The sequence below is a fragment of the Callospermophilus lateralis genome, chromosome 7 (assembly GCF_048772815.1).
Source record: "Callospermophilus lateralis isolate mCalLat2 chromosome 7, mCalLat2.hap1, whole genome shotgun sequence".
NCBI lineage: Eukaryota > Metazoa > Chordata > Mammalia > Rodentia > Sciuridae > Callospermophilus > Callospermophilus lateralis.
This window is the reverse complement of record NC_135311.1, coordinates 54,696,506-54,722,912: the sequence shown is the minus strand read 5'-3', so window position 1 is coordinate 54,722,912 and position 26,407 is coordinate 54,696,506. Positions and strand designations below refer to the sequence as shown.

The 26,407-nt window shown below is 35.7% G+C and overlaps 1 pseudogene; it reads left to right on the top strand.

The window, feature by feature from the left end:
- LOC143403649 (glycogen debranching enzyme-like) overlaps positions 1-15,395 on the top strand; it is a 61,925-nt pseudogene extending 46,530 nt beyond the window's left edge.
- Positions 15,396-26,407: the final 11,012 nt, after the last annotated feature.

Here is a 26,407-nt window from a genome sequence, read left to right as displayed (position 1 = left end):
ATTGATGACAGAATCTCACCTTTGTAGAATTTTCCTACTTTACTATGTACTCATTCCCATCATGAAATGCAAAATTTTGTATGTTTTAACTACATTCTGAGATATTCATATTTTCAGAGTTGTTGAGAAGCACTGATCAAAACTAAAACACAAATTTTATTTTTGTGGCCACATCTATCTTACTTAAAAAAAAAAAAAAACTTTGTATTTAAATTAAATCAAGTATACATAGCCCTTGTATTATCTGTTACAATATTTTTTGTAATATTTTTTCCTGCATAAATATGTTATAAATTCTACATACAATCAGAATGTATATTGAATTTCTATTTGTAGTCTGATGATATGCCACATATAATTTTAAAATAACTTCATGGAGAAGTTTCAAAAACAAACTTTATAATCTTTAACCTGTAATACCTTATCTAAAATATTTAGTAATTCAATTTATTATATGACCATTTCAATTATTATTCATATATTAGAGACATTTTGAGAGACTTGATTTTAAACCAATGGTTAGTGTCAAGCTAACTCCTGGAAGGCCAGATACCTGAATATTTAATATTTTTTATATTAGTCAGTATTTGTTAATTATTCCTGAACACATTGCTAAAGTCCTCTGGACTCATTATATTCTTATTTAAGGTTAAATTATGTTTTAATGCTGAGCTTATTCTATGAATTGGACGATAACATGATTATTTCTCTTAACATTGCTATTAAAATGTTTTTAATGCTTTCTATGATATCTGAGCTTCTTTTATTTAACTTAAGTTTCAATCATTTTGCAGTGATATGGTTTACTGTGGAATATATGACAATGCGTTAGACAGTGACAACTACAATCTTGCTAGAGGTTTCAATTATCACCAAAGACCTGTAAGAATTTCATTTTCTCTGAGTTTTCAGTTATTTTTCAAATAGTTCTAGATATTAACAGTTCTTTATCTTTCCTTTACTTTTAAATTATCTTTTTTTTCAGGAATGGCTATGGCCTGTTGGATATTTTCTTCATGCAAAGTTAAATTTTCCAAATTGATGGGTCCGGAGTGTAGTGCAAAGACAATGTTTTTGGTTAAAAATGTTCTTTCTCCACATTATGTTCATCTTGAGAGGTAAGTTGTCATGGGCACTTAATGTCTATAACTGTTGTGTCCTGAGTTCTTAGATATTAGGTTAGTTGGGTTTCCTTAGGATTCATTTCTCTGTGCTCTAGGTATCCCAATGAAGCTTGAAACCTTTCTTCTTTAACATGGCAAAGTCCATCGTGGAAATTTTACCTTCCCTTCATTACTTTAGGTAGTAAGTTACTTAAAGCTAAGGATTTGATATTGTATGATTTGAACATATGGAATAGTCTTTGATTTTCAAAATTTAGCTCATATTGTTAGAGTGTGATTAGCAAAGAATAAATTCAAAAAACAAAAATATTTGGATCAGGCCTTTTGAACTACTTGATATAAATATATATATATATATATATATATATATATATATATATATATATATATATATATATAAATATAACAATTTTCAAAAATGTTCCAATTGTAGTTAAAATATTTGAATTGGCCTTTTTTTATATTTGAAACAATCTTTTATTATGGACACAATAATAAGGGTAGAATTCTATGTACTACATGTCTAGTATTGAACAAGCCATTTTTTTTTTCTTGGAGGATCATCCTAATCACTGTTATTTTTTTTTTATTGTTGGTTGTTCAAAACATTACATAGTTCTTGATATATCATATTTCACACTTTGATTCAAGTGGGTTATGAACTCCCATTTTTACCCTGTATACAAATTGCAGAATCACATCAGTTACACTTCCATTGATTTATATATTGCCATACTAGGGTCTGTTGTATTCTGCTGCCTTTCCTATCCTTTAATATCCCCCTCCCCTCCCCTCCCCTCCCCTCTTCTTTCTCTACCCACTCTACTGCAGTTCCTATCTCCCCCTTGTATTATTTTTCCCTTTTCCCTCGCTACCTCTTGTATGTAATTTTGTATAACCCTGAGGGTCTCCTTCCATTTCCATGCAATTTCCCTTCTCCCTCCTTTTCCCTCCCACCTCTCATCCCTGTTTAATGTTAATCTTCTTCTCATGCTCTTTGTCCCTACTCTGTTCTTAGTTACTCTCCTTATATCAAACAAAATGTTTTTTAGGGATTGGCTGGCTTCACTTAGCATAATCTGCTCTAATGCCATCCATTTCCCTCCAAATTCTATGATTTTGTCATTTCCTAATGCAGAGTAATACTCCATTGTGTATAAATGCCACATTTTTTTATCCATTCATCTATTGAAGGGCATCTAGGTTGGTTCCACAGTCTTGCTATTGTGAATTGTGCTGCTATGAACATCGATGTAGCAGTGTCCCTGTAGCATGCTCTATTTAGGTCTTTAGGGAATAGACCGAGAAGGGGAATAGCTGGGTCAAATGGTGGTTCCATTCCCAGCTTTCCAAGAAATCTCCATACTGCTTTCCAGGTTGGCTGCACCAATTTGCAGTCCCACCAACAATGAACAAGTGTACCCTTTTCCCCACATCCTCGCCAGCACTTGTTGTTGTTTGACTTCATAATGGCTGACAATCTTACTGGAGTGAGATGGTATCTTAGGGTGGTTTTGATTTGCATTTCTCTGACTGCAAGGGATGGTGAGCATTTTTTTATGTACTTGTTGATTGATTGTATGTCTTCCTCTGAGAAGTGTCTGTTCATGTCTTTGGCCCATTTGTTGATTGGGTTATTTGTTATCTTGTTGTCTAATTTTTTGAGTTCTTTGTATACTCTGGATATTAGGGCTCTATCTGAAGTGTGAGGAGTAAAGATTTGTTCCCAGGATGTAGGCTCCCTATTTACCTCTCTTATTGTTTCTTTTGCTGAGAAAAAACTTTTTAGTTTGAGTAAGTCCCATTTGTTGATTCTAGTTATTAACTGTTGTGCTATGGGTGTCCTATTGAGGAATTTGGAGCCCGACCCCACAGTATGTAGATCGTAGCCGACTTTTTCTTCTATCAGACGCCGTGTCTCTGATTTGATATCAAGCTCCTTGATCCATTTTGAGTTAACTTTTGTGCATGGCGAGAGAAAGGGATTCAGTTTCATTTTGTTGCATATGGATTTCCAGTTTTCCCAGCACCATTTGTTGAAGATGCTATCCTTCCTCCATTGCATGCTTTTAGCCCCTTTATCAAATATAAGATAGTTGTAGTTTTGTGGATTGGTTTCTGTGTCCTCTATTCTGTACCATTGGTTCACCCGCCTGTTTTGGTACCAGTACCATGCTGTTTTTGTTACTATTGCTCTGTAGTATAGTTTGAAGTCTGGTATCGCTATACCACCTGATTCACCCTTCCTGCTTAGCATTGTTTTTGCTATTCTGGGTCTTTTATTTTTCCATATGAATTTCATGATTGCTTTCTCTCTTTCTATAAGAAATGCCATTGGGATTTTGATTGGCATTGCATTAAACCTATAGAGAACTTTTGGTAATATCGTCATTTTGATGATGTTAGTTCTGCCTATCCATGAACAGGGTATATTTTTCCATCTTCTAAGATCTTCTTCTATTTCTCTCTTTAGGGTTCTGTAGTTTTCATTGTATAAGTCTTTCACCGCTTTTGTTAGGTTGATTCCTAAGTATTTTATTTTTGGGGGGATATTGTGAATGGAGTGGTTGTCCTCATTTCCATTTCAGAGGATTTGTCGCTGATATACAGGAATGCCTTTTATTTATACGTGTTGATTTTATATCCTGCCACTTTGCTGAATTCATTTATTAGCTCTAATAGTTTCTTTGTCGACCCTTTTGGGTCTGCTAGGTATAGAATAATGTCATCTGCAAATAGTGATAATTTAAGTTCTTCTTTTCCTATTTTTATGCCTTTAATTTCTTTCGTCTGTCTAATTGCTCTGGCCAGTGTTTCGAGAACTATGTTGAACAGAAGTGGTGAGAGAGGGCATCCCTGTCTTGTTCCAGATTTTAGAGGGAATGCCTTCAATTTTTCTCCATTCAGAATGATGCTAGCCTGAGGCTTAGCATAGATTGCTTTTACAATGTTGAGGTAAGTTCCTGTTATCCCTAGTTTTTCTAGCGTTTTGAACATAAAGGGATGCTGTACTTTGTCGAATGCTTTTTCTGCATCTATCGAGATGATCATATGGTTCTTATTTTTAAGTCTATTGATGTGGTGAATAACATTAATTGATTTCTGTATATTGAACCAGCCTTGCATCCCAGGGATGAATCCTACTTGATCATGGTGCACAATTTTTTTGATTTGTTTTTGAATCCGATTTGCCAGAATTTTATTGAGGATTTTTGCATCTAGGTTCATTAGAGATATTGGTCTGTAGTTTTCTTTCTTTGAAGTGTCTTTGTCTGGTTTAGGAATCAGGGTGATGTTGGCCTCGTAGAATGAATTTGGAAGTTCTCCCTCTTTTTCTATTTCCTGAAACAGCTTGAAAAGTATTGGTATTAGTTCCTCTCTAAAGGTTTTGTAAAACTCTGCTGTATACCCATCCAGTCCTGGGCTTTTCTTAGTTGGTAGGCTTTTGATGGTTTCTTCTATTTCCTCAATTGATATTGGTCTGTTTAGGTTGTCTATAACCTCCTGCCTTAATCTGGGCAGGTCATATGACTTAAGAAATTTATCGATGCCTTCACTATCTTCTATTTTATTGGAGTATAAGGATTCAAAATAGTTTCTGATTATCTTCTGTATTTCTGAAGTGTCTGTTGTGATATTGCCTTTTTCACCCCGTATGCTAGTAATTTGATTTCTCTCTCTTCTTCTCTTCGTTAGCATGGCTAACGGTCTGTCGATTTTATTTATTTTTTCAAAGAACCAACTTTTAGTTTTGTCAATCTTTTCAATTGTTTCTTTTGTTTCGATTTCATTAATTTCAGCTCTGATTTTAATAATTTCTTGCCTTCTACTTCTTTTGCTGTTGTTTTGCTCTTCTTTTTCTAGGATTTAGAGATGGAGTATGAGATCATTTATTTGTTGTTTTTTTCTTTTTTTAAGGAATGAACTCCAAGCAATGAATTTTCCTCTTAGAACTGCTTTTAATGTGTCCCATAGATTCCGATATGTTGTGTCTGTGCTTTCATTTATCTCTAAGAATTTTTTAATTTCCTCCTTGATGTCTTCTAGAACCCATTGATCATTTAGTAACCAATTGTTGATTCTCCAAGTGATGCATGTTTTTTCCTTCCTTCGTTTATCATTGATTTTCAGTTTCATTCCATTATGATCAGATAAGATGCATGGTATTATCTCCACTCCTTTATATTGTCTAAGAGTTGCCCTGTGACATAATATATGATCTATTTTTGAGAAGGATCCATGTGCTGCTGAGAAAAAAGTGTAACTGCTTGATGTTGGGTGGTATATTATATATATATATATATATATATATATATATATATATATATATATATATATATATATCAATTAAGTCTAGGTTATTAATTGTGTTATTGAGTTCTATAGTTTTCTTATTCAACTTTTGTTTGGAAGATCTGTCTAGTGGTGAGAGGTGTGTTGAAGTCTCCCATGATTATTGTATGTTGGTCTATTAGACTCTTAAACTTGAGAAGAGTTTGTTTGATGAACATAGCTGCACCATTGTTTGGGGCATATATATTTATGATAGTTATGTCTTGTTGGTGTATGGTTCCCTTGAGCAGTATGTAGTGTCCCTCTTTATCCCTTTTGATTAACTTTGGCTTGAAATCTATTTTATTTGATATGAGTATGGACACTCCTGTTTGTTTCCGAAGTCCATATGAGTGATATGATTTTTCCCAACCTTTCACCTTCAGTCTATGTATGTCTTTTCCTATCAAATGCGTCTCCTGTAGGCAGCATATTGTTGGGTCTTGTTTTGTGATCCATTCTACTAGCCTGTGTCTCTTGATTGGTGAGTTTAAGCCATTAACACTTAGGGTTATTATTGAGATATGGGTTGTTCTTCCAGCCATATTTGTTTATTTATGTTACTAGACATGGTTTGTTTTCCTTTTTGATTATTTTTCCCCCCTTTACTGTCCTACCTCCCACTGTTGGTTTTCATTGTTATTTTCCATTTCCTCTTCCTGTAATGTTTTGCCGAGGATGTTTTAAAGACATGGTTTTCTAGCTGCAAATTCTTTTAACTTTTGTTTATCGTGGAAGGTTTTAATTTCATCTTCCATCCTGAAGCTTAATTTCGCTGGATACATGATTCTTGGTTGGAACCCATTTTCTTTCAGTTTTTGAAATATGTTATTCCAGGATCTTCTAGCTTTCAGAGTCTGTGTTGAAAGATCAGCTGTTATCCTGATTGGTTTACCCCTAAATGTAATCTGCTTCCTTTCTCTTGTAGCTTTTAAAATTCTCTCCTTATTCTGTATGTTGGGCATCTTCATTATAATGTGTCTAGGTGTGGATCTCTTATGATTTTGCACATTCGGCATCCTGTATGCTTCTAGGATTTGGGATTCTGTCTCATTCTTCAAGTCTGGGAAGTTTTCTCGTATTATTTCATTGAATAAGTGGCTCATTCCTTTGGTTTGGACCTCTATACCTTCCTGTATCCCAATGACTCTTAAGTTTAGTCTCTTTATATTATCCCATATTTCTTGGATGTTCTGCTCATGGTTTCTTAACAGTTTTGCTGAGCTGTCTATGTTCTTTTCAAGTTGAAATACTTTGTCTTCATTGTCTGATGTTCTATCTTCTAAGTGTTCTACTCTGCTGGTAGTATTCTCAATTGAGTTTTTAAGTTGGTTTATTGCTTCCTGCATTTCTAGGATTTCTGTTTGTTTGTTTTTTATTACCTCTATCTCCCTGTATAGTTGATCTTTTGCTTCTTAAATTTGTTTATGTAATACATTGTCGAAGTGGTCGAAGTGATCTTTCATTGTCTGATTTTGTTGTCTAATGTCTTCCTTGAGACTCCAGATCATCTGCAGCATGTATATCCTGAATTCTTTATCTGACATTCCATCTGCTGCAGCTATTACCTCTTCTAAAGTTGAGTTGACCTGCATTGCTTGTGGTCCTTTCTTTCCTTGTCTTTTCATATTGCTCGTGTTTCTTTCTGCTTAGTGAAACTGTTGTGTTTTTGAAATTTTCCCCCTATATATTTATATTGCTCTTGTATAGTTGAAAAGTCTCCCTTGCAGGGGCGGGTGGCAGCTCTGCTCCTCCTCCAATTGGGGTGATCTGTCTACCACACTGGCGGGCTGCTGGGACTGTTCTGCCGGTCGGTTGCAGGTCTGCCTACCTTGGAGGCGCGGGCAGCGGCTCTGCTCTGCCCTTCCTCCAATTGGTGTGACGTGTCTACCACACCAGTAGACCACTGGGCCTGTTCCGCCGGTCGGTCGCAAGTCTGTCTACCTTGCAGGCTCGGACGGTGGCTCTGCTCTGCCCCTACTCCAAATGGAGTGATGTTGCTGCCACGCTGGCGGGCCGCTGGGCCTGATGCGGACTCGGGGAGCGGCTCTGCTCTGCTCTGCACCTCCCCCAAGTGGTGTGATGTGTCTACCATGCCGGCAGGCCGCTGGGCCTGTTCCGCCAGTCTGTCACAGGCCTGCCTACCTTGCGGGCGCGGGTGGAGGATCTGCTTTGCCCCTACTCCAATTGGGGTGTCTTGACTACTATGCCGGCAGGTCACTGGAACTGTTCTGGGCACGGGTGGCGGCTCTGCTCTGTCCTTGCTCCAATTGGGTTGATGTGACTACGACGCTGTCGGGCCGCTGGGCCTGCTCCGACTGTGGGAGAAGGCTCTGCTCTGCCCCTACTCCAATTGGGATGACGGGTGACGTGTCTACCACACCAGCAGGCCGCTGGGCCTGATCCGCCGGTCGGACGCGGGTCTGCCTACCTTGCGGACTCGGGAGGCAGCTCTGCTCTGTCCCTCCTCCAATTTGTGTGACGTGTCTACCACACCAGTAGACCGCTGGGCCTGTTCCGCCGATCGGTCGCAAGTCTGTCTACTTTGCAGGCTCAGGCGGCGGCTCTGCTCTGCCCCTACTCCAAATGGAGTGATGTGACTGCCACGCTGGCAGGCCGCTGGGCCTGATCCGGGCTCGGGGAGCAGCTCTGCTCTGCCCCTCCCCCAAGTGGTGTGACGTGTCTACCACGCCGGCAGGCCACTGGGGCTGTTCTGCCAGTCTGTCACAGGCCTGCCTACCTTGCGGACGCGGGTGGAGGATCTGCTTTCCCCCTACTCCAATTGGGGTTTCTTGACAACCATGCCGGCAGGTCGCTGGACCTGTTCCGGGCGCAGGCGGCGGCTCTGTTCGGCCCCTGCTCTACCCGGGGCGATGCGACACCACACCGGCGGGTCGCTGGGCCTGTTCCGGGCTCCGGCCTGAACAAGCCATTTTGAGGGAAGGAAAGAGGAGTATAAAATAAGGACCTTACTTTCAGGGAACTGATGATCTAATTGGAGAGGACCTTTCCACGACTAAGACGATAATGACCAAAGACTCAGTCTCAATCTGAGGACTATGTATGAGAGCCACCTCCTCCGCAATCTGAATTGGCCTTTTGACTGTTATTTTAAAAACAGTTTCTCACCTCGTCTCTCCTAATTATCAGCAGATTATCAGGGTCAGAATTACATATTTTTCTATGGTACAAATTTTATCAAGTCTATCTTAACTTCTCAAATTCTAAATTATGCCTTCATCTTATTGCTCAGACTAATTATGCATAATTGGCATAAATTGTAACACCTCTCTTTCAAGAACATAAGGGACTTCAAACTATCACGGCAAATATTGCATGAAAATTGGTTTTCATTAGCTTAAATATACTCACAGAACACCCAACTCTGTCGTTGCCCTGTACTGTTTCTGGGGGTTTTGTATTTATTTTCTCTTTGTTCTCTTTTATCTGTTAAAAGTAAGACTATTTGGCATGCCTGGGGTTATTCTACTTATACCTGTCATCTCATCACTTCAGACCTGTTATGAGACCTTGTTCCAGTAATTAATTATCTTCTCTTGGTATTCCACTTTATCTTTCCTACTTAAGCTACAGAGATAGCTGTCAGCCCATTCTAAAACAAAATCCCTTCATATACTTATTAACTCAAACTTGGTCCTGTCTCTCTTAACAGCCCATGTCCCCTTCAGGAGTAACCTCTTTTTTCTCTTTCCATTTTGACCCACTTAGTCATTACCACCTTCATCTGGCTTTTGCCCTCACCACTCTGGCAAAGCCACTCAACAAGATCTCTCCTAGTTTTCAGATCCTATGACTTCCCTTCAGTTCTCTACTATGAGCTGTCTACTGCTTTCCTTTTTTCATGAAAAACCTTATGGTACCAACAGTATTAGGTTTTCCTTGTTTACATGGTAGAACTAATGGTAATAACAACAAATGATATTCATTGATCACTTAACCATGTTCTAGGCATTATTCTAAATGTATGTATGTAAAATGACGCATTTAATCCAAACAACTATATAAAATTGTTACTATTACCATCATCATCATATCCACCACCACCACATATTACTGTTGTTATCCACTTGTTCACTTACTCACTGTGTGACCATGAGGAAGTTGTTTAACTTCTCTAAAGTTTGGTTTTCTCATCTGCATAGAGTGAGTAGGGATATTTGGATGTTGGATTGTTTCAAGGAGTGATATAATTTTTTTCCTTTATTAATTGCTTGTTCAAAACACTATATAGCTCTTGACATATCAATTTCATCCTTTAGATTCAAGTGGGTTATGAACTCCCATTTTTACCCTGTATACAGATTGCAGAATCACATCAGTTACACATCCACTTTTTTACATAATGCCATATTAGTAACTGTTGTATTCTGCTACCTTTCCTATCCTCTACTATCCTCCTCCCCTCCCCTCCCATCTTCTCTCTCTATCCCATCTGCTGTAATTTAATTCTCTCCCTTGTTTTGTTTTTCCCTTTCCCCTCACAATGTCTTATATGTAATTTTGTATAACAGTGAGGGTCTCCTTCCATTTCCATGCAATTTCCCTTTTCTTTCCCTTTCCCTTCCATCTCATGTCTCTGTCCAATGCTAATCTTTCCTCCTGCTCTTCCTCCCTGCTCTGTTCTTAGTTGCTCTCATTATATCAAAGAAGACATTTGGCATTTGTTATTTAGGGATTGGCTAGCTTAACTTAGCATAATCTGCTCTAATGCCATCCATTTCCCTGCAAATTCCATGATTTTGTCATTTTTACTGCTGTGTAATACTCCATTGTGTATAAATGCCACAGGTTTTTTTTATCCGTTCATCTATTGAAGACATCTGGGTTGGTTCCACAGTCTAGCTATTGTGAATTGTGCTGCTATGAACATCAATGTGGCAGTATCCCTATAATACGCTCTTTTAAGGTCTTCAGGGAATAGTCCCAGAAGGGCAATAGCTGGGTCAAATGGTGGTTCTATTCCCAGCTTTCCTAGGAATCTCCATACTGCTTTCCAAATTGGCTGCACCAAATTGCATTTCTACCAGCAATGTGCAAGAGTACCCCTTTCCCCACATCCTCGCCATCACTTGTTGTTGTTTGACTTCATAATGGCTGCCAATCTTACTGGAGTGAGATGGTATCTTAGGGTGGTTTTGATTTGCATTTCTCTGACTGCTAGAGATGGTGAGCATTTTTTCATGTACTTGTTGATTGATTGTATGTCCTCCTCTGAGAAGTGTCTGTTCAGGTCCTTGGCCCATTTGTTAATTGCATTATTTGTTATCTTATTGTTTAGTTTTTTGAGTTCGTTGTATACTCCAGATATTAGGGCTCTATCTGAAGTGTGAGGAGTAAAAATTTGTTCCCAGGATGTAGGCTCCCTATATACCTCTCTTATTGTTTCTCTTGCTGAGAAAAAACTTTTTAGTTTGAGGAAGTCCCATTTGTTGATTCTAGTTATTAACTCTTGTGCTATGGGCGAAGGACTAATATATTAACATATGTTACATAGACAAGATAATAAGACAGATATGAGCTATCTTTAATTATCTTCATTTTGTAAACAAAGTTAACAAGTTGAAGTAACTTGGACAAAGTCAAACAGCAAGTAACCTACTTTAGCTTTTACTAAGATCCAGGCAGTCAGGTCCTCCAGGTTGTGCTCTTAACTACACTATTAACTCTGTTTACTCTTTCTCTGCCTTTTATTTCCAGCACCTAAATATGCTCATTCTCTAAAAATCCAAGGGATTTTGTTTGTTTATTTATTTCTTCTTAGTGTTTTTGCTTTGCAATACTAATTTCTAAACTCAGGGCCACATACATGTCTGGCAAGCACTCTACCAGTGAACTACATCCCCTGCCCAGGCAGGCTTTGAACTTTTGATTTTCCTACCATAGCTTTCTAAGTATCTTGGGATACAGATGTGTACACTGGTTGCCTCTTGTCCTTTCTAATACAGGTGTTTAGTGCTATATATTTCCCCTTACGTATCAGTTTATTATATTCCACTAATTCTGATAAGTTGTATACTTATTTTCATTTAGTTGAAGTACTTCCTTTTCTTAAAAAATTTTATTTGTTTTTTTTAGTTTTATATATCAGTAGAATGTATTTTGACATATTATACATACATAGAGTATAACTCCCCATTCCTTTAGGTGTGTATTATGTGGAGTTACACTGGTTTTGCATTCATATATGAACATAGAAAAGAAAAGTCTTCTTTCTTTCCTATTTTTTCCTCCTTGACTTGCCTTCATTCCCCTTTGTCTAATCCAATGACTTTCTGTTCCCCACCCCTTATTGTGTGTTAGCTTATCAGAGAGAACATTCGGCCTTTGGTTTTTTTGGAATTCATTTATTTCACTTAGCATGATAAGACTCCAGCTCAATTCATTTACCTGGCAAATGCATTAATTTCATTCTTCTTTATGATGAGTAATATTCCATGTGTATATATGCCACCTTTTCTTGAAGGGCACCTGGATTAGTTCCATAGCTTCACTATTGTGAACTGAGCTGCTGTAAACATTAGCGTGGCTATATCAGTGTAGTATGCTGTTTTTCAGGTCCTTTGTGTATATACAGAGGATTGGGATAACTGGGTCCAATGGTGGTTCTATTCCAAGTTTGGTTGAAATACTTTGTTTTCTCCTTTGATTTCATCTTTTCCTCATAGGTTATTTAGAAATTCATTATTTAGTTTTCAAATATTCATGAATTTTCCAGAGCTATTTCTATTATTGTTTTTAAAATTGTGTCCATTGTAGTGAACGAATATACTCTGTGAGACTCTGATCCTTATAAACTTATTAGTAGTTATGATTGAGAGTTTTCTCTCTAGGTAATTCATCTGTTTTTAGTTGCAAAGAATATACATTCTGTGATCCTTAGGTGGAGTGTTCTAGAAATATCAGTTGGTTTAAGTTGGTTGATGTTCAAATTCCTTAAGGGATTTCCATCTCTTTGTTCTATGAATTACTGAAAAGGACTATTGCAGTCTCCTTCTGTATTTTTTTCTCAGTGCTGTTGTATATATTTTTGCTTGAGGTATTTTGAAACACTGTTATTAAGTGTATAAGCATTTATGAAATCACCTTCTTTATTACTGTTACTTCTCTGCTCCAAGGTTTACTTTGTTTTATATTAATTAAGCACTACAGATTTCTTTTATTTGTTACCAACATATATTTTTCCATCCTTATATGTTCAAACTATCTGTGCCTTCTCTGGCTCTGACATCCCCTGAACAGATGTCCTGAGACATAAATGCCCTTTCCCATATTGACTTACACTCCATACTATGCAAACTCTACAGGCAAGTGCCTTCTTTACATCACTTGAATTCAGAATACTCTCAACCACCTTCACACCTGTTGTGACCTCCTTCCTTATACCTCTTGAGCGCTGACATCTTGCTTTGAAGTACTTGTAATCTGTCTTAGTCATCTTTCTCACTGCTGTGGCCAAAAAGACCTGACAAGAACAGCAGAGAGGAGAAAAAAATTTATTTGCAGGCTCAGTGTTTAAGAGGTTTTAGTCCATAGACAGCTGGCTCTATTCCCTGGGGCTCAGCTTCATTCCTTAGGGCTTGAAGTGAGGCTGAATATCAGGGCAAAAGGGTGTGGTGGAGGAAAAAATATTCAAGACATCACAGCAGGAAGCCGAGAAAGAGCTCTACTCCTCAAGGACAAAATATGTATCCAAAGTCACATTCCCACTGACCTACCTCCTTCAGGTACATCCTCCCTGCCTACAGTTACCAGTTAGTCCCTGTCAGAATATTAATTCACTGATTGGGTTAAGGCTCTCATAACCCAACCATTTCACCTCTAAATCTTACATTTTGTCACATGAGCTTTTGCAGAACACCTAATTTAAACCATAACACTATTCTTTCATTCTTTTCTCCACCTCTCTCTTATAGTACATACCTCCTTTGTTCTGCCTGCCTAATAAATTTAGGGATAAATTTTTCAGGAAAGGAGACTTCTCCATACTAGTGTGGGTATGTTCCATGTACTAGTGTCCACATTTAATTGTGAGCAGCATAGTTTTATAATCTTATAATTTTAGGAATTTTATAACCTCATTTTGTTTCATAATATCAGTAGGACTTTGTTATGGCCAGGGCTGCCATAACAAAGCACCACAAACTGAGTGACCTCACAGAAGCTGTTAAACAACAAGATATTGTCTCAATTTCTGCAGTCTGTAATCTGAAATCAAGGCAGGAGCAGGGCCATTCTCTCTCTGAAGTCGTTAGTGCTGTGACAGCAAACTTTCAGTCTTCACTGGACATTCCTTTTGTGTGCATGTTGGTGTCCAAATTTCTCCTGAATAAGGATGCCAGTCATATTGGATTAGGGCCCACCTTACCCCAGTATAACCTCATCTTAACTAATCATATCTGCTAATAACTAATCATGAATGTGGGGAATATAATTCAACCACGTACAGATTACCCAACTATCCAACTTTAGAGATTTGGCATTTTGCTCTGAAGTAACTTTAATACTTGAAGATATTTAAATAATTTTTCGATATTTTACATTTCTATTTGATAGATTTTTTGAAGGAATATAATACCAGGCTAGGATCATAGCTCAGTGGTAGAGTGCTTGTCTAGCACATGTGAGGCACTGGGTTCATTCCTGAGCACTACATAAAAATAAAAATAAATAAAGGTATATGTTCATGTATATATTCCTTTATTAAAAATAAATATAATACCTAGCTTCTTTGATAATACCTATCAAAAATATCTCATCTTCATCTCATGGAATTATTTTCCTATTTTAATTATAAAATATTTCATATGTACAGAAGAATATTTGTAAGACAGCTGAGTTCCAATGAAAAATATGGTAATTAATACATTCTCACAACCCCACTTAAGAAATAAATATTATGGGATGGGGTTGTGGATTAGCTAGAAAGTGCTAATCACACTTAGCATGTGTGAGGCCCTGGGTTCAATTCTCAGCACCACATAAAAAAACAAATAGATGTTGTGTATCTACAACTTAAAAAAAAATAGAAAAAGAAATATTACAGATTTCTGTATTTTCATTTTTTTTTGAAATTTACTTCACATTTAAAGGTGTATTTTGAAACTAAGAATGAATTAGATAGAATAATAATCCTGTGTTCTGCTAGGGAGGCCTAGAACACATTTTTTAAGCTTTATTAATGTCTCTTAATTCTGTATAAGTAAGGAGTAATTCTAACTCCTGTATCATAGGGTTAAGGTGAGCAGTAAATGAGGTAATGTATATAAATTACCAAATATTAGAACATAAGTATATACTATATAAAACTGTTGTTTAGTAAAATGAAAATTGTGATTTTTTCCAGTGACAATTCCTAGTGTTTATTATTTTATTTAGTTTTACACTTATATCAATATGACACATGGGGATGTAACTCAAAAGTAGAGTGCTTACCTAGCATGTTTGAGGCCATGGAGTCTATTCCCAGCACCACACAAACAAAAATCACACATACTAACTTCATAATTACAATTTGAGTCTTATAACTTATTCTAAAATTATAAAATTAAGCATCAAAGAATATTTGTATATTGCCTGGAATGTTGAGGATTTACAATATTTCTAATGGATAAAAGGATCCTTTGTATTTGAAAGTTATAAATCTTAAGGATGGAATAGGAAAAAGGACTTCTTTAGGATATTCTGCTTTATTTTGTTACAAGTGATTGTTTCTGTACTAAAAGGCAAAAAACTTGAGGTATTACCTATATTGTTAAAATGTGTTAGATTATGTCCCATAAAAAATCCTTTCTATTTTCCAGATCCCCTTGGAAAGGACTTCCAGAACTGACCAATGAGAATGGCCAGTATTGTCCTTTCAGCTGTGAGACACAAGCCTGGTCAATTGCTGTTATTCTTGAAACACTTTATGGTTTATAGTTGGTTCAGATATATTTAACAAATATACAACTTCATTATGCAATGCAAGATCATAATGCAAATGCCTATGTATACAAATTCAAGTTTTTTTTAAAAAAAAAATTTGTTTAATATTGATGTCCAATTAGGAAAGATTATAAAAGCATTGATTCTTCTTTTTCTTTTTCAATCTATAAAGATAACTTTCAATTTGAATATAGAAAATATATGATTACCAACAGAATTTTCTTTTGAGTTCATTAAGTATTCTTCAAGAATAGAAATCCAGAGTTAGAACAAGAAAACTTACATAATCTTAAATTTCTACAAAAGTGAAAATGGAAAAGTATCTTTAAATTGTGATCTATATTCAGGAATAATGCATCCTGAATAGGCTGTGGATAATTAACATCCTCACCATGTACTATGACCTTCTTCTTTTTTTTTTTTTTTTTTTTTTTTTTTTTTTGGTACTGAGGGTTGAACTCATGGGTCACTCATCCACTGAGCCAGCCCTATGTTTTGTATTTTATTTAGAGAAAGGGTCTCCCAGACATTCTTAGTACCTCTCTTTTGCTGAACCTGGCTTTAAACTTGCAATCCTCCTGCCTCAGCCTTCTTAGCTGCTGGGATTACAGGCATGCACAACTGCACTCGGCCTACTACTGCCTTCTTAATACTTTATTCAATATATTTTCAGAAGTACTTCTAAATGTAAAATTATCATCATTTCTACCATATATGTTCATAAATTAAGAACAGATGTTCAAACTGTGATTTTATTTTTTCACTGACATATCAATATGTTTTCAAATGTTATGAATGCCAATAGTTTATTAAAGACAACTGATTGTACTAATGATGCATAGACTAGGAAAAACACAGAGCATTAAGAAATTTATTTCCTTAAATACAGTTTTGTAAAATTAGCCTCAAGTTCAGTTTCCTGTTATATGAGATGACTTACATTTTCAAAATAAATATTGTTGGACATATTTATGAGAACTTTCAAGAAGAAAAGAATGTTATATTAATTTCTAAAACTTGATAGCTCTCTCTAGTTTCTGTGCAAAAGTCTATTGACAGAGAATAATAAATACTAGTTTCTGTTAATGAAAGCCTACACTGACAAATTCAGTATTGAGAACAATCTTTTTTTTTTCTTTTTATGGTACAGGAGAATCAAACCCAGGATATCATACATACTAGACAAGAACTCTACCACTGAGCCACATCTCCAGGCTGACAACAATCTTAATATAATAAAACTATTCAGTAGTTATCTTGAATCCAATAAAATAATTTGAAACATTTTGTTTTAAAATACTTTAAACTTGAAAATGACAAAAAAGTAAAAAGGATTTTAACATTTATAAGAGTTTACATTTTTGAGTAGTACTTATTTCCTAAACTGATTTTTTTTATTTTTTTCTCAAGAGTAAATGATATATTAAAATTCACTTCACCTAATTTTTAAATTTTATGTTGCTATAGTAAACTTAATGTTATATATGAGGGTGACACTGTATTTCTACAGAGGTTAGAGGCTAAATACAAAAAAGAACCCTTAACGAGAAAAATCTATGAATATCCACAACAAAAGAGCATAATATAATCTTTTAAAAAGTGTTACCAAAGGAATAGAAAATCAGAATTCTTGAAAATTAAAACATGATCTCACAAATGGAGTAATTTACATTAGTCCTGAAGAAAAAGACAAGGAAATGTCTTAGAAAGGTTTTGGAAAAAAAAAAGAACAATACAGAAAAGGTAAGGGAACTATAGAGAATATGTATGCTTGCCAAGCAAGTACAAGGTCCTGAATTTTTAATTCCCAGGACTACAAAAAACAAATTTAAAAATATTTATTTGTGTGTTGTGTATGTGTGCGTGCACCTACACACACACATCACCAAACAAGAACTTCAAGTACAAATTACAAAGACAGAGGGTGGGTGGGGAAATGGGCAATAAAAATCAAGAAAAGTTCAAAGAACTAAAGTGCTCACAACTGACAGAGCTCATGGAGTGGCCAGAATACTGCATGGAAATATATCCACATCAAAGTACATCATTATAAAATCTTATAATAATTGGGGGGCAATATTTATATGAAATATAAAATAATTTTTCTCTTTTTATTTGACAATAGGTTGAGAATAAAAATTTAACCTGTTGAAGGTATAATTTTAACACTTCACAGATGCCATGTGAAGTAAATTGGGACAGATCTACTAAATGCCTTCTGTTTTCCAGAGCTGGACACAGTCTTGCCATTTTTGCCTTGTTGCCACTGATGCGATAAATTCCCTTGAAGAGAAAAAAAAAAAACAGAATGAAAAATTTTAATTTAGTACAAAGGGCTAAATAGAGACATCTAAACAGAGTTGATGGATCTACTTTAATTTTTCTTAGTATTTAAAAAATACAAGTTGAAGTCAAATAAAATAAACATTTTCCAAATACATATGAATAAATTCAGTTATTACAAAGGGAGAGTGCTGATTTTCTTAAAGTCTCTTTTTCATTAAAAAAAATCAAAAAGGCATTTATGTTTTTAGAGTTTTAAGAGTTAGCAACATACTTCTAAACACAAGGCTGTCTTTTTAATCTCTGTAGCACACATTTTTATTATGAAAAAAATGCCATCTGGCTGCTTTTTGGCAATGCGTGAGCATTCTGCTCCAAATAAGTGAGTTTTCCCCCAAAGTTTCTGATGTCTGCAAACAATGGCTTAGTTTTCCATGCATTTTTTATGTCAGACAAGAAGACATTTTAATAAAATGATATTTGAAAAAGATTGACTCACCTTAAAATTATTCACAACTATCTCGAATTAATCTCATCCTCCCATGCTCTCTCTCCCTACCCAACTATGAGTCAACCCTCTTTTATCAGAGAAAACATTCAGCATTTGTTTCGAGGGGGATTGGCTGACTTCACGTAGCATTTCTTCTTCAATCTTCTCCAATGCCATCCATTTAAATGCAAATGCCATTTCTTTTTTCATGCTGAGTAATATTCCATTGTGTATAAATGCCACATTTTTTTTTATCCATTCATTCATGGAAGGACATCTAGGTTAGCTCCACAGTTTAGCTATTGTAAATTGTGCTGCTATAAACATTGATGTGGCTGTGTCCCTGTTGTATGCTGTTTTTAAGTCCTTTGGGTAAAGTTCAAGAGAAGGAATAGCTGGGTCAAATGGTGGTTGCATTCCCAGATTTCCAAGGAATCTCCATATTGCTTTCCCAACTGGCTCGACCGATTTGCAGTCCTACCAGCAATGTATGAGTGTACCTTGTTCCCCATATCCTCGCCAGCACTTGTTGTTTGTCTTCATAATAGCTGCCATTCTGACTGGAGTGAGATGATATCTAAGAGTAGTTTTGATTTGCATTTCTCTGCTTGCTAGAGGTGATGAGCATGTTTTCATATATTTGTTGATTGATTTTATATCCTCTTCTGAGAAGTGTCAGTTCAGATCCTTGGCCCATTTATTGATTATTTGCTTTTTTGGTGATTAGCTTCTTGAGATGTTTATATACCCTAGAGATTTGTGCTCTATCTGATGTGTGAGAGGTAAAAATTTGTTCCAAGGATGTAGGCTCTCTATTCACCTCACAGATTGTTTCTTTTGCTGAGAATAAAAATTTTAGTTTGAATCCATCCCATTTATTGATTCTTCTTTTTAATTCCTGTGCTATATGAGTCTTATTAAGTAATTTTGGACCTAATACCACATGATGAATATTAGGTCCTTCTTTTTCTTCTATTAGATGCAGAGTCTCCGGTTTAATTCCTAGGTCCTTGATCCATTTGAGTTAAGTTTTATGCATGGTGAGAGACAGGTGTTCAAATTCATTTTGTTGCATATGGATTTCTCATTTTCCCAGCACCATTTGTTGAAGATGCTCTCTTGTCTTCAGTGCATGTTTTTGGCACCTTGGTCTAATATAATTGAAATTTTGTGGGTTTGTCTCTGTGTTCTCTATTGTGTACCATTGGTCTACCAGCCTGTTTTGGTGCCAATACCATGCTGTTTTTGTTACTATTGCTCTGTAGTATAGTTTAAGGTCTGGCATAGAGATACCACCTGCTTCATTCTTCCTGCTTAGAACTGCTTTAGCATTCTGGGTTTCTTGTTTTCCCAGATGAATTTTATGATTGCTTTTTTCTATTACTCTGAGGGATGCCATTGGTATTTGGATGGGAATTGTGTTAAACCTGTATTGTGCTTTTGGTAATATGGTCATTTTGATAATTTTAATTCTGCCTATGCATAAGCATGGTAGATCTTTCCATCTTCTAAGGTCTTCTTTTTATTTTTCTATTTAGGGTTCTGTAGTTTTCATTGCATAGTTCTTTCACTTCTTTTGTTAACTTGATTCTCAAGTATTTTTTTTTTTGAGAATATTCTGAATGAGGTAGTTTTCCTCATTTCCTGCTAAGAGGATTTTTCAATGATGTACAGAAATGCTTTTGATTTATGGTTGTTGATTTTATATCCTACTACTTTGTTGAATTCATTTACTATTTCTTGAAGTTTTCTGGTGGAGTTTTTGGGGTCTTCTGGGTATGGAATCATATCATCAGCACACAGTGCTATTTTACGTTTTTCTTTTCATATATTTATTCCAGTAATTTCTTTCATTGTCTAATTGATCTGGGCCAGTGTTTCAAGAACTATGTTGAATAGAAGTGGTCATAGAGGGCATCTCTGACTTTTTCCAGATTTTAGAGGGAATGCTTTCAGTTGTTCTCCCTTTAGAATGATATTGGCCTGAAGCTTAGCATAGGTAGCCTTTATAGTGTTGAGATATGTTCCGGTTATCCCTAGTTTTTCTAGTGTTTTGAACATAAAAAGGTGCTGTCTTTTGTCAAATGCTTTTTTTTATTGCATCTATCAAGATGATCATATGATTCCTATCTGTAAGTTTTTTGAAGTAATGAATTACATTTATTGATTTCTGTATGATGAAACAACCTCACATCCCTGGGATCAATCCCCCTTGATCATGGTGCACAATCTTTTGGATATGTTTTTGTATTGGATTTGCCAGAATTTTATTGAGAAATTTTGCATCTATGTTCATTAGAGATATTGGTCTGAAGGTTAGTTTCTTTGAAGTGTCTTTGTCCAATTTTGGAATCAGGGTGATATTGGCCTCATAGAATGAGTTTGGAAATACTCTCACTTTTTTCTATTTCCTGAAATACATTGAAGAGTGTTGGTATTAGTTCTTCTTTAAAGGTCTTATAGAACTCAGTGGTGTATCCATCCAGTCTTGGGCTTTTCTTGGTTGGTAGTCTTTTGATGGCTTCTTCTATTTCCTCAGTGGATAGAGGTCTGTTTAAATTGTGTCTATCTTCCTGACTCAATCTTGGAAGATCATATGACTGAAGGAATTTATCAATGCCTTCACTGTCTTCTATTTTATTAGAGGATAAGTTTTCAAAATAATTTCTAAATATCTTCTGTATTTCTGTAGGGTCTGTTGTGATATTGTCTTTTCATCACATATGCTGGTAATTTGAGTTTTGTCTCTCCTTCTCACTTTAGTATGGCTAAGAGTCTGTCAATTTTATTTATTTTTTCAAAGAACCAACAAGTTTTGTCACTTGTTTCAATTGTTTCTTTTGTTTTGATTTTATTGATTTCAGCTCTCATTTTAACTATTTGTTGCCTTCTACTGCTTTTGCTGCTGATTTGTTCTTTTTCTAGGGCTTTGAGGTGTAATGTGAGGTCATTTATTTGTTGGCTTTTTCTTCTTTTAAAGAATGAAATCCATGCAATAAATTTTTCTCTTAGTACTGCTTTTATAGTGTCCCAGAGATTTTGATATGTTGTGTCTGTGTTCTCATTTACCTCTAAGATTTTTTTAATGTCCGCCTTGATGTCTTCTGTAACCCATTGTTCATTCAGCAACATATTGTTCAGTCTCCATGTGATGCAGAATTTTTAATGTTTAGTTTGTTGTTAATTTCCAATTTCATTCCATTATGATCTGATAGAATGCATGAAAGTACCTCTACTCCTTTGTATTTGCTTCAAGAGTTTTCCTGTGGCATAGTATATGCCTATTTTTGAGAAAAATCCATGGGTTGATGAGAAGAAAGCATATCTGCTTGATGCTGGTTGATATATTCCATATATGTTAGTTAAGTCTAAGTTATTGTGTTACTGAACTCTACAGTTTCTTTATTTAACTTTTGTTTGGAAGATCTGTCTAGTGGTGAGAGAGGTAGGTTAAAGACACCCAAGATTATTGTGCTCATAGTTCAATTTGACTCTTGAACTTGAGAAGAATTGTTTGATAAACATAGTTGCACCATTGTTTGTGGCATATATATTTATCATTGTTAAGTCTTGTTGGTGTATGGGTGCCTTGAACAGTATGTAATGTTCATCTTTATCCCTTTTTATTTGCTTTAGCTTGAAGTCTACTTTATCTGATATGAATATGGAGACCCCTGCTTGCTTCCTCAGTCTATGTGAGTGGTATGATTTTCCCAACTTTTCACCTTCAGTCTGTGTATGTCTTTTAGTATCAAATGAAAATCCTGTAGGCAGCATATTCTTAGATCTTTTTTAAAAAATCCATTCTGCTAGCCTATGTCTTTTGATTGGTGAGTTTCAGTCATTAACATTTAGGGTTACTATTGAGATATGGTTTGCATTTCCAGCCATGTTTGTTTATTTTTTGTAACTTAACTTGACTTTGTTTCCTCTTTGATTAGTGATTCTTTTAGTGTACTACATGCCTCTGCTGGTTTTCATTGTTGTTTTTCAATTCCTCTCTATGAAATATTTTGCCAAGGATGTATTGTAGTGTTGACTTTTTAGGTGTAAATTATTTTAACTTTGTTTATCATGGAATTTTTTATTTCTTCTACAAATCTGAAGCTTAGTTTTGCTGGATACAATATTTTAGTTGGAAAACATTATCTTCCAGAGTTTGAAATGTATTCTTCCAGGCTCTTCTAGCTTTCAGGGACTGTGTTAAAAAATCTGCCATTATCCTAATAGTTTTTCCTTTATATGTAATCTGATTCTTTTTCTTGTGGCTTTTAAAATTCTTTCCTATTTCTGAAAGTTGTACATTTTCATTATAATGTGTCTTGGTGTGGGTCTTTTGTGATAGGCTTCTTGGATTTGGATTTTCATTTCATTCTTCATGTCTGAAAAGATTTCTGATATTATTTCATTAAACAGATTGTTTATTTCTCTGATTTGGACTGCTGTGCCTTCCTCTATCAGAATAACTCTTTTTTTTATTCATTGTTCAAAACATTACAAAGTTCTTGACATATCATATTTCATACATTAGATTCAAGTGGGATATGAACTCCCATTTTTACCCCAAATACAGATTGCAGAATCACATCAGTTACACATCCACATTTTTACATAATGCCATATTAGATACTGTTGTATTCTGCTACGTTTCCTATCCTCTACTATCACCCCTCCCCTCCCCTCCCATCTTCTCTCTCTACCCCATCTACTGTAGTTAATTTCTCCACTTGTTTTTTTCCCATCCCCCTCACAGCCTCTTATATGTAATTTTGCATATCAATGAGGGTCTCCTTCAATTTCCATGCAATTTCCCTTTTCTCTCTTTTTCCCTCCCACCTCATGTCTCTGTTTAATGTTAATCTCTTCCTACTGCTCTTCTTCCCTGCTCTGTTCCTAGTTGCTCTCATTATATCAAAGAAGACATTTGGCATTTGTTTTTTAGGGATTGGCTAGCTTCACTTAGCATAATCTGCTCTAGTGCCATACATTTCCCTGCAAATTCCATGATTTTGTCATTTTTCAGTGCTGTGTCTCGTAATACTCCATGGTGTATAAATGCCACATTTTTTATCCAATCATCTATTGAAGGGCATCTGGATTGGTTCCACAGTCTAGCTATTGTGAATTGTGCTGTTATGAAAATAGATGTGGCAGTATCCCTGTAGTACGCTCTTCTAAGGTCTTCAGGGAATAGTCCAAGAAGGGCAATAGCTGGGTCAAATGGTGGTTCCATTCCCAGCTTTCCCAGGAATCTCCATACTGCTTTCCAAATTGGCCGCACCAATTTGCAGTCCCACCAGCAATGTACAAGAGTACCCTTTTCCCCAAATCCTCACCAGCACTTGTTGTTTGACTTCATAATGGCTGCCAATCTTACTGGAGTGAGATGGTATCTAAGGGTGGTTTTGATTCGCATTTCTCTGACTGCTAGAGATGGTGAGCATTTTTTCATGTACTTCTTGATTGATTGTATGTCCTCCTCTGAGAAGTGTCTGTTCAGGTCCTTGGCCCATTTGTTGATTGCGTTATTTGTTATCTTATTTTCTAATTTGTTGAGTTATTTGTGTACTCTGGATATTAGGGCTCTATCTGAAGTGTGAGGAGTAAAAATTTCTTTCCATAATGTAGGCTCCCTATTTACCTCTCTTATTGTTTCTCTTGCTGAGAAAAAAACTTTTTAGTTTAAGTAAGTCCCATTTGTTGATACTTGTTTTTAAGTCTTGTGCTATGGGTGTCCTATTAAGAAATTTGGAGCCCGACCCCACAATATGTAGATCGGAGCCAACTATTTCTTCTATCAGATGCAGAGTCTCTTATTTGATATCAAGCTCCTTGATCCATTTTGAGTTAATGTTTGTGCATGGCGAGAAGAGGGGATTCAGTTTCATTTTGTTGCATATGGATTTCCAGTTTTCCCAACACCATTTGTTGAAGATGCTATCCTTCTTCCATTGCATGCTTTTAGCCCCTTTATCAAATATAAGATAGTTGTAACTTTGTGGATTAGTCTCTGTGTCATCTATTCTGTACCATTGGTCCACCCGCCTGTTTTGGTACCAGTACTATGCTGTTTTTGTTACTATTGCTCTGTAACATAGTTTGAAATCTGGTATCGCTATACCGCCTGATACACACTTCCTGCTTAGAGTTGCCTTTGCTATTCTGGGTCTTTTATTTTTCCATATGAATTTCATGATTGCTTTATCTATTTCTACAAGAAATGCCATTGGGATTTTGATTGGCATTGCATTAAACCTATAGAGAACTTTTGGTAATATCATCATTTTGATGATGTTAGTTCTGCCTATCCATGAACAGGGTATATTTTTCCATCTTCTAAGATCTTCTTCTATTTCTCTCTTTAGGGTTCTGTAGTTTTCATTGTATAAGTCTTTCACCTCTTTTGTTAGGTTGATTCCCAAGTATTTTTTTTTTTTTGAGGATATTGTGAATGGAGTGTTTTTCCTCATTTCCGTTTCAGAAGGTTTGTCACTGATACACAGAAATACCTTTGATGTATGTGTGTTGATTTTATATCCTGCCTCTTTGCTGAATTCATTTATTAGTTCTAGTAGTTTTTTGTAGACCCTTTTGGGTCTTCTAGGTACAGAATCATGTCTTCTGCAAATAGTGATAATTTAAGTTCTTCTTTTACTATTTTTATGCCTATAATTTCTTTCGTCTGTCTAATTGCTCTGGCCAGTGTTTCGAGAACTATATTGAATTGAAGTGGTGATAGAGGGCATCCCTGTCTTGTTCCAGATTTTAGAGGGAAGCATTCAGTTTTTCTCCATTTAGAATGATGCTAGCCTGAGACTTAGCATAGATAGCTTTTACAATGTTGAGGTAAGTTCCTGTTATCCCTAGTTTTTCTAATGTTTTGGACATAAAGGGATGCTGTACTTTGTCAAATGCTTTTTCTGCATCTATCAAGATGATCATGTGGTTCCTATGGTTAAGTCTATTGATGTGGTGAATAACATTTATTGATTTCCATATATTGAACCATCCTTGCATCCCAGGGATGAATCCTACTTGATCATGGTGCACAATTTTTTTGATGTGTTTTTCTATCCGACTCGCCAGAATTTTATTGAGGATTTTTGCACCTAGGTTCATTAGAGATATTGGTCTGTTGTTTTCTTTCATTGAGGTGTCTTTGTCTGGTTTCAGAATCAGGGTGATATTGACGTCAAAGAATGAATTTGGAAGAGCTCCCTCTTTTTCTATTTCCTGAAATAACTTGAAAAGTATTGGTATTAATTCTTCTTTAAAGGTTTTGTAAAACTCCACTGTATACACATCCAGTCCTGGGCTTTTCTTGGTTGGTAATCTTGATTGCTTCTTCTATTTCATCCATTGATATTGGTCTGTTCAAATTGTGTGTATCCTCCTGACTCATTCTGGAGAAATCATAAGAAATCTTAAGAAATTTATGGATGTCTTCACTATCTTTTATTTTGTTGAAATATAGGTTTTCAAAATAATTTCAAATTGTCTTCCGTATTTCTGTAGCATCTGTTGTGATATTGCCTTTTTCATCCCGTATGTTAGTAATTTGAGTTTTCTCTCTTCTTCTCTTCGTTAGCATGGATAAGGGTCTGTCGATCTTATTTATTTTCTCGAAGAACCAACTTTTCGTTTTGTTAATTTTTTCAATAGTTTCTTTTGTTTCGATTTCGTTGATTTCTGCTCTGATTTTAATTATTTCTTGCCTTCTGCTACATTTGCTGTTGTTTTGCTCTTCCTTTTCTAGGGCTTTGAGATGAGGCGTGAGCTCATTTATTTGTTTTTTTTTTTTTTTCTTTTTTTGAGGAATGACCTCCAGGCGATGAATTTCCCTCTTAAAACTGCTTTCATGTGTCCCATAGATTCTGATATGTTGTGTCTGTATTTTCATTTATCTCTAAGAATTTTTTGATTTCCTCTTTTATGTCTTCTGTAACCCATTGATCATTCAGTAACATATTGTTCATTTTCCATGTGATGTAGGATTTTTCCTTCTTTCTTTTATCGTTGATTTCCAGTTTCATTCCATTATAATCAGATAAAATGCATGGTATTATGTCCACCCCTTTATATTTACTGAGGGTTGCCCTATGGCATAATATATGGTCTATTTTTGAGAAGGATCCATGTGCTGCTGAGAAAAAAGTATATCCACTTGATGATGGTTGATATATTCTATATCTGTCAGTTAAGTCTAGGTTATTGATTATGATATTGAGTTCTA